This window comes from Silene latifolia, chromosome 2 (genome assembly GCF_048544455.1).
Source record: "Silene latifolia isolate original U9 population chromosome 2, ASM4854445v1, whole genome shotgun sequence".
NCBI classification, from domain to species: Eukaryota; Viridiplantae; Streptophyta; class Magnoliopsida; order Caryophyllales; family Caryophyllaceae; genus Silene; species Silene latifolia.
The window spans coordinates 125,215,187-125,225,048 of record NC_133527.1 but is presented as its reverse complement, the minus strand read 5'-3'; the positions used below and the strand labels follow the sequence as shown (position 1 = coordinate 125,225,048).

Here is a 9,862-nt window from a genome sequence, read left to right as displayed (position 1 = left end):
CTAACTAAACTTATTTATCGTGTTGGTGATGCCCCGCGTTGGACTTCGTTAGAAGTCTTAAAAGTTCTAAAAATCTCGTGTTTCCGCCACGATTTACTAGTTACTTTTAGTTACCTCATCGAGGGGTGTCACAGTTGGTATCAGAGCATATATTGCTCCCGACGCACACACGTGTACCCCAACTTAAAATTCTCACTTGACCTTGAATAATGAATGAGAGATGGGTAGAATTAAGGACCTAAGTTGGTAGCCTTTTTGTGTATGTTTTGTGATAGGTTCTAACTTGTTTGCTCTTGTGCGAAAAGATGGTACGAGCGACCAATGTGGAAAATGCTATCATGCAAGCCCTCACTCAAGCACTTGCTAATCAACAAAATGCTCAACCCGCTCCCCTTGCTCCCGAAGCTAACCGTCAAGGTAGTTATGCTTGGATTGCAAGTCAACTAGCAAGGAACAAGGCTAAGACCTATGGTGGTGAAGTGGATCCCGTTGCTCTCTCGGAGTGGTTTCGTGATATGGAGAAGAACTTCTCTCTCTTTGATGCCCGAGAGGAGGACAAGGTGAGATTAGCCTCTCACTTTCTTGTGAAGGAAGCCGATAGGTGGTGGACTTTGACCGGTCCTACCGCTACTCAAGACCCCAACTTTGATTGGAACCGCTTCAAGTCACTTGTGGAAACCCGCTTCTATCCTAAGGAGCTCAAGCAACAAAGATTGAAGGAATTCATGGAATTCAAGCAAGGGAAGCTATCAATTCAAGCCTACACCGACAAGTTTAATGAACTTGCTCATTATGCCTCCAAGTTCGTGAAAGATGAAGAGGATCGTGTCTACTTCTACAAGAACAAGTTGAATCCTAAGGTGGAAAGCATGGTGAGAAGAAGCTCAACTACCTTTGTGGAAGTCTATGATGATGCTATTTGGGCCGAAAGCTCTTTGAAGGCCATTGAAGAAGATTCCAAAATCCACTCCTCTTCTCATTCTTACCATTCTAACTTTCATGGCAAGAGACCATTTGTACCTTCTACTTCCAACTATGCCAACAAGAGAAGGTTTGTGCCAAGGATGCAAGACCATGGAGGACAAGGACCAAGAGTTCAAGAGCCTCGAGGACAAGTTCCCACACCAACTAATGAACTTGAGAAGGACCGTAAGTGCTACCATTGTAGACAAGCTCTACACCCCGGAGTTGGATGCTATGGCAAGCCCTTGACTTGCTTTCATTGTAAGAAGCCCGGACATCGTGTTGCCGATTGCCCCGAGAAGAAGAATGCCCCTACTCCAAATGCTAGGCCAAGAGGAACTATCTTTGTCATGAGTCGAGCCGAAGCCGCCGCTCATCCCGATATCATTACGGGTATGTTCTCAATTTTTGATCAACCTTGCCTCATTTTATTTGATACCGGCGCATCTTTATCTTTTATATCTTCCAAGTTCTCGGAAAAGCTAGCCATTGAACCAATTCCTAGTGAGGAAACTTCTATATCCTTACCTTCCGGAGAAATGTTCTCTTGTTCCCTCACTTTCTCCGACATTCCTATCTCTATTTCGGGAACCGTATTCCCCGCTAACCTACTTCGTTTTCCCCTTGAGGAATTCGATGTAATTTTGGGTATGGATTGGTTGTCAAAGTATGATGCAAGATTCGAGTGTAGAGACCAAAAGATTCGCCTCAAGAGTCCGTTAGGCACTCGTGTGTCCTATAGAGGAGTCCGTTCCCAAGAAGGTGTGAAATTGATTTCCGCTTTGAAGTTGATGAGTATGAGGAGGAAAGGTTACCAAATCTTTCTTTGTGTGGTGACTTCTACCTCCCCTTCCTTACCAAAGATCGAAGAAGTGCCCGTGGTTTGTGAGTTCCCCGATGTCTTTCCCGAAGAATTGCCCGGAATTCCTCCCGAGCGTGATGTTGAGTTTTCTATCGATCTTGTACCCGGAACCGGACCGATTGCTAAAGCCCCGTACCGTATGGCGCCAACCGAGTTGAAGGAGTTGAGAAAGCAACTTGATGAGATGATTGAGAAAGGATTCATTAGACCTAGTGCCTCGCCTTGGGGTGCTCCCGTTCTCTTTGTGAAGAAGAAAGATGGATCCATGAGACTTTGCATTGACTACCGTGAGCTTAACCGTGTTACCATCAAGAACAAGTATCCTCTACCTAGAATTGAAGATTTGTTTGATCAACTCAAAGGTGCTTCTACTTTCTCCAAGATTGATTTGAGATCCGGTTATCACCAAATCCCCGTTCGTGAGTCCGATATCCCTAAGACCGCCTTTAGCACGAGATATGGACATTTCGAGTTTAAGGTGATGCCCTTTGGTTTAACCAATGCCCCTTCTATCTTCATGGACCAAATGAACCGGACTTTCTGTGAGTTCTTAGACAAGTGTGTTGTGGTCTTCATTGACGATATCCTCATCTATTCCAAGTCCGAAGGAGAGCATGCCGATCACCTCCGTATCATTTTGGGAATCCTCCGTCGTCAAAAGTGGTTTGCCAAATTCTCCAAGTGTGAATTTTGGTTGTCTAAGGTGTCTTTTCTAGGCCATGTGATATCTAAGGATGGTGTCATGGTAGATCCTTCGAAGATTGAAGCCGTGATTGAGTGGCAGAGTCCAACCGATGTTGGTGAGATCCGTAGTTTCTTGGGTTTGGCGGGTTACTACCGTCGCTTTGTGAAAGATTTTTCCAAGCTTGCTAGACCGATGACTCAACTTTTGAAGAAAGAGACCAAGTTTGTGTGGACCGAAGCTTGTGAAGGTGCATTCCAAGAGTTGAAGAAGAGGTTGACTACCGCCCCTGTGTTGACCTTGCCCGAGGATGGAGTTGATTTTGATGTGTTTTGTGATGCTTCTAAGATGGGTTTGGGTTGTGTTCTCATGCAAAATAGAAGAGTTGTTGCCTATGCTTCGCGACAATTGAGAGTTCATGAGGTGAACTATCCCACTCATGATTTGGAGTTAGCCGCCATTGTTCATGCTTTGAAGATGTGGAGACACTACCTCATTGGAGTCCATTGCCGTATCTACTCCGACCATAAGAGTTTGAGGTACATCTTCACCCAAAAGGATTTGAATATGAGACAACGACGATGGTTGGAATTGGTGAATGATTACGACATGGAGTTGTTGTATCATGAAGGAAAGGCAAATGTGGTTGCCGATGCCCTTAGTAGGAAGTCTACTCATTCCTTGAGTGTTATTCGTGTGCTCCCCGATGACCTTTGTGCCGAGTTTCGTAAATTAGGTTTGCAACTTGTAGAGAGTGGTTTTGATTATCTTGGTGCTATGGTTGCCGAGCCCGTTCTTCACCGTGAGATTCTAGATAGCCTTGTGGACGATGCTACCTTTAAAAGTTTTCAAGCCAAGCTTCTTGAAGGGAAAGCAAAGGATTGTGAGATTGATGCTAGAGGTTACCTTCGTTACCGAGGACGCATGTTTGTGCCCGACGCCGTTGACTTGAGAAAGAGAGTTCTAGACGAAGCTCATTTATCCCCTTATTCGATTCACCCCGGAGGAGACAAGATGTATAAAGATTTGAAGTTTCAGTTTTGGTGGCCTAACATGAAGAATGACATCGTGTCATATGTTGGAAGATGTCTTACTTGTCAACAAGTGAAGATTGAGCATAAGAGACCCGGTGGTTTGCTACAACCGTTGGATGTTCCTTTATGGAAGTGGGAGTCCATTTCCATGGATTTTGTGATGGCTTTGCCTAAGACCGTTGGTGGAAAGGATGCCGTATGGGTTGTTGTGGATAGGTTGACCAAGTGTGCTAGGTTCATTCCTATCAAAGAGACTTGGAGTTTAGACCGTCTTGCTAGTGCTTATGTTGAAGAGATCGTTCGTTACCATGGTGTTCCTAAGGAGATCGTTTCGGATCGTGACCCGAGGTTTTGTTCAAGATTTTGGAAAGCTTTGCAAGATGCTATGGGTAGTAAGTTGTTGATGAGTACCGCTTTTCATGCCGCTACCGATGGACAATCCGAGAGGACAATTCAAACTCTAGAAGACTTGTTGCGTGCTTGTGCCCTTGATTTTCATTCTAGTTGGGAGAAGAGCTTACCTTTGGTGGAATTTTCTTACAACAATAGTTATCATGCTTCTATCAAGATGGCCCCTTATGAAGCCCTTTATGGAAGGAAATGCCGTAGTCCAATTTGTTGGGACCAAGCAAGTGATGTTCGTGATCTAGGACCCGACAAGTTAGCCGAGACGATTGATCAAGTGAAGCTCATCCGTGAAAGAATGAAAGCCGCCCAAGATCGCCAGAAATCCTATGCCGATGTTCGCCGTCGACCCTTGGAGTTTGAAGTTGGAGATAAGGTGTTCTTGAAAGTGTCCCCGATGAAAGGAGTAAAGAGATTTGGAGTCAAAGGGAAGTTGAGTCCAAAGTACATTGGACCTTATGAAGTGATAAAGAGGATTGGTGTCGTGGCTTATAAGTTGGATTTGCCCCCAAGTTTGGGTAAAGTTCATGATGTCTTTCATGTTTCTCAACTTAGGAAATACATTAGCGACCCTAGTCATGTGTTGCAAAATGAGATTCCCGAGCTTGAGCCTAGTCTTTCTTTCGAGGAGAGACCGATTCGTATCTTGGATAAGAAGGAGAAGAAGCTAAGGAGCAAAGTGGTGCCCTTGGTGAAGGTTTTGTGGAAGTGTGGTGATGTAGAAGAAGAGACTTGGGAGCCGGAAGCTTCCATGCGTGTCAAGTACCCTAGTTTGTTTTCTTAAGGTAATACCTTTTCGTTTCAAGTTTCGAGGGCGAAACTTTTTAAAAGGTGGGATGATTGTAACACCCCGCGCTTTCCTTATATTTTCAAATAAACTTTTAAGCGATTTTTATTAAATAGTTATTATTTAAAGCTTATTTTCATAAAATATAGCCGTAGCCATGTAACGGTAATAATAGTGTAGATTTTAATAATATTATTCTCCGACTCGAGTTATAGTAGACTTGGGACGAAAATTCTAGTGGATACCGACTCATTTTGAGTTATTGGGCTTAACTTGACTCATGGGCCTTTTTCCCCTCTTTTCTCTACACAAAACCTCACCTAAACCCTCACAACTTCATCTCCCTCACTTGTAATTTCTGAAATTTCCCAACAACCACCCCACCATTGTTGAACCTTCCCTTACTAACCCTAAAATCACCATATCTCACTCAATTCTTCACCAATCTCGTTCCTTTTCGCGCCATTCTCTTCCTTTTCTCATTTCCTTTCTTTCTAAGTAAGAAAGTTGTCATCTTTCTCTCTATTTCGAAATTATCATCTTTCAAGGATGTGAATTCTTGACTTAATATCTCTATTTTTGTGTTTAGGGGAGAACTTGGACAACCCGGAGGAGGATAGCTACATCATTGACGAGTCTTTAGAAGATTGAAGTGCAAAAAGGTAACGGTGATGGGTTACTCGACTTTTATGTTAAAATTGTGTGGTTTTATATAGTTATAATCTCATATGTATGTTAAAAGTTGTATCTTTCATGATTGGTGCTAATTTGGTTGTTGAATGTCATGCTTGTTTGCAATTCTCACATGTTTAGATGAAAAGCTCATGTTGTACCCCTTGAATCCGAAAATTCCCCATTCACATGCTTAAATATGTTGTTTTTCCGAGTTAGAATCATGCTAGGATACGTAAACAATTGATAGGAAGTGATGTTTGTTGGTTTCAAATGGTTTGGAAATGTTTTTGCATTGAACCCGTGTAGCTGTAGTCCCAGCCGGTGGACCGGCGGCCGGTCTACTGACCGGCTGGGAGATTCCTGTAAGTTTTGGACTTAAATTCGTAAGCAGGTAGTCCCAGCCGGTCGACCGGCGGCCGGTCTGCCAACCGGCTGGGAGTACACTGATGGTTTTTGGTGTTTTTGAAAGTTGGCTGTATTCCCAGCCGGTGGACCGGCGGCCGGTCTACTGACCGGCTGGGAGTTCCCTGTAAGTTTTTGTGAAGATTTGAGGTTTGCATGTATTCCCAGCCGGTGGCCCGGCGGCCGGTCACCAACCGGCTGGGAGATCTTGTGTCTTTTATTAAATTTCAACATGTAATATCTTTGTCCCGGTGGTGGCCGGCGGCCGGTGCCCCACCCGGCTGGGAGTCCCCTGCTTGTTCTATTTCACTTGCGACTTCTAATAATGATTGAGCTATGCATGCATCGTCTTTCCTATCGATAATTGGTTACTTTAAAACTCATTAATGTCATGATCATGCATAGTGGTTATGGTTCTTGTTCGGACCCGAGTGTGACGTTTACATTGTGAGATTACTCGACATTCCCTATTTATTTGCCCTCGGACATTGGGTCACGGTTAAGTGCCATTGTTTCCGAGTTGGGCTACTTTTCCTTCCGCCTTTTTCGGACCGGGGGTCACGGTTAGGTGACAAGGTTCCGCTTGAGGTTACTCGAGTTTCGGGCACGGTTAGGTGTACCATATTTCGAGTCTTGGATACGATTTGGTATCGTTTGTCGAATCGGGTGTCGTCCATCCCGAGAGTCTGGCCAGGTTTAGACTAGGACCGTATTATGATCGTCGTCCTACCAAGAGGTTGGAGTCTAGAGGGTTGTCTTGTTTGAGTCTATACTTTGTAAATTGTCTTACATGTGAGTCGGGTTGATGCGTGTCAGTTTGATCTAATAATTCTTCTCTCATTTATGCGTAACTACTCTTATTGCATTTTGTATACTAATCATGATCCTCTCGCCACCGTAAGTATGTTACTCTCATGCTTGTTTATTTAATTAAATTCTTAATTACTTGTATTTTGACATATTGTGGCTGGGAGAACCCTGAGTTACTCCCCACTGACTGTGGCTTTCATATTTAATATGAATGACAGGTTGGTGATGAAGCTTAAGTGGGCAAGACCGTGTGAGCTAGCGAGTTCTTACCTCGGACCTTATTAGTTATTACATAATAGACTCACCTACTCTTGAACTTATGTTAATTCGTGGGATATCTTTTCCCCAATAAATAGACTTGTGTTGTAAACTTAAACTTAACTAACTAAACTTATTTATCGTGTTGGTGATGCCCCGCGTTGGACTTCGTTAGAAGTCTTAAAAGTTCTAAAAATCTCGTGTTTCCGCCACGATTTACTAGTTACTTTTAGTTACCTCATCGAGGGGTGTCACAAAGTCCAGAAAAATGCGGAAGAAAATGAGGGGTCTATGAAGAAGTTGCATGATCAAATCACTCAATTTGCATCTAAGCAAATGAACCATGCAAATCAGTTACCTTCTTACAGCCCGATTAATGCAATTATTCTCCAAAGTGTTCTTACTTATGATGGACCAAAAATGCCAAAAAAATGCTGATTTATCTGTTAATGAAAGTCCGGAAACTGTTTTGGAAGAACAAATTGACGACGTCGCTGTTGAACATCGTCCAAGTCCTCGATCGAGTGAATCCGGTACTCGATCGAGTTGTTTTTCCTCTGAAAGTCCTCGATCGAGTGCTCTAGGTTCTCGGTCGAGGAGTGCTCAATTTGATGATCTCGATCAATAGGTTTGTGTTCCTCGATCGAGCATATCCCATGAGAAAAGCTCTTGATCGAGTGAAAATTGTGTTCGATCGAGTACATGCAATAGTGGAGATGCTGTTTCGAAGTCTAAACTCGCTATTGAGTCATCTTCCTCTGTTGCGGAGATGCCACATTTAGACAAAGTTAAAGAGAAAGTCGCGGACTCAATTACTGTTACCAGAATTCCGTATCTAGGACGTCTGAAAGATGCTAAGGTTGAGCGACAGTACGGTAAGTTCGTGGATTTGGTCAAGAATCTTCAGGTGACCGTTCCTTTCACCGAACTAATTACCCAGGTACCTTCTTACGCAAAATTTATGAAAGATATTCTGATGTGTAAGAGAGAGTTGAGTGAGTTTGAGATTGCTGCATTTATGGAAGAGTCTAGTAACTTAATTCTTAATAAAGTTCCACCTAAAATAAAAGACCCGGGTAGTTTCTCTATTACCTGTATCATAGGAAATGAAGTGTAGATAAGGTTCTTTGTGATTTAGGAGCTAGTGTCAGCGTCATGCCTTACTCTGTTTGCAAGAAGCTTAATATGGGTCATCTTAAAATGACTAATATCACCCTCTAGATGGCTGATAGATCGGTTAGACGACCCCTAGGTATCCTAGAAGACGTTCTTGTCAAAGTAGGCAAGTTCTTTATACCAGTAGAATTCATTGTTTTAGACATAGCTGAGGATACCCGGACCCCGATTATATTGGGAAGACCATTCCTGTGTACAGCTGGGGCTATTATTGATGTCAAAAAAGGGCGTTTGACTCTTGCAGTGGGGGATGACGCTATCACTTTCAGTTTGCCCGGTACACTTCCTAGACTAATGATAGAGGATACGTGTTATTTAGTTGATGAGTCTGTTTCTGAGTTCTGGTCGGATTCCTTGATTAAGGATCCACTAGAAGCTTTGATGTTGTTATATGAGTGTGCAGATAACCCCAAAAATAATGACGCTGTGTTGGATCTGTTTGAAGCTGCGATAGATGAGCGTAAACTCACCGACGCTGAAGGAGAGAGGGTAGAACAATTGGTAAACACTCTTTACGCTATGGAAGTAAAGGTACCTGAGCGTAAGCCTTTTCCTTCTCATCTAAAATCTGCATTCTTAGATGAAACAGAGCAGTATCCAGTCATTGTTAGTGTCAAATTGGATGATAAGCAGCTGACCGCTTTGTTAGCTATTCTTAAGAAAAACAGGACAATGGGTTATTCGTTGGATGATATTCAGGGCATCAGTCCTGATATTTGTATGCACAGGATTGAGCTAGAAGAAGATCATAAACATTGCAGACAGGGTCAGCGCAGGCTGAATCAGAAGATGCAGAATGTTGTGATGGCTGAGGTAATGAAGCTCCTCGATGCAGGTATTATCTACTTTGTTGGTCATTCTAAATGGGCGAGTCTAGTTCAGGTGGTTCCTAATAAAGGAGGGACGACTACTGTGGTTAAGAATGACAAAAATGAATTGATACCTACTAGAGTTGTGACTGGTTGGCAGATGTGCATAGACTACAGACAGCTGAATGCCGCCAAAAAGAAAGATCATTTCCCCCTTCCTTTCATTGATCAGATGGTAGAAAGGTTAGCCTCACATAAGTTTTTCTGTTATTTAGATGGATACTCGGGGTTCTTTTAGATCCCTATTCATCCGGATGATCAGGAAAAGACTACTCTTACCTGTCCTCAAGGTGTTTTTTCTTATCGTAGAATGCCTTTTGGTTTGTGTAATGCCCCCGCCACCTTTCAAAGGTGCATGGTGGGGATATTTTATGAGTATATAGAATCGATTATGGAGGTCTTTATGGACGATTTCAGCGTCTATGGGAGTGATTTTGATAACTGTTTGTCTAACCTTGATAAAGTGTTATAGCGCTGCATTAAGGTTAATCTTGTGCTTAACTGGGAGAAGTTCCACTTTATGGTCAACGAGGGAGTTGTCTAATTAGGGCACTTAGTTTCTGATAGGGGCATTGAGGTGGGTAAGGAAAAGGTGCAAGTGATTCAGCAATTGCCTCCTCCTGTTAATGTTAAAGGAGTGAGGAGTTTCCTTGGTCATGCTGGTTTCTATCGCCGGTTCATTAAGGACTTTTCAAAAATTGCTAAACCACTTACACAGTTGGTACTTAAGGATGCCCCCTTTGTTTTGGCTAATGAGTGTCTTTCTGCTTTTAACAGGTTGAAGCAGGCCTTGATTTCAGCACCGATTATCCAGCCTCCCAACTGGGAGATGCCATTTGAGATTATGTGTAATGCTAGTGATTATGCACTAGGAGCGGTGTTAGGTCAGCGGAAAGACAAAGCTTTGAGCGCGATTTACTATGCGAGCAAAACTCTGGA

The 9,862-nt window shown here is 43.1% G+C and overlaps 1 long non-coding RNA gene across 1 annotated transcript; it reads left to right on the top strand.

Moving 5' to 3' along the window:
- The first annotated feature begins 4,958 nt into the window (after positions 1-4,958).
- LOC141630209 (uncharacterized) lies at positions 4,959-7,001 on the top strand. Its single transcript, XR_012537456.1, has 2 exons — positions 4,959-5,395; positions 6,839-7,001. It is a non-coding gene; the product is annotated as an uncharacterized LOC141630209 (long non-coding RNA).
- The last annotated feature ends 2,861 nt before the right edge of the window (positions 7,002-9,862 follow it).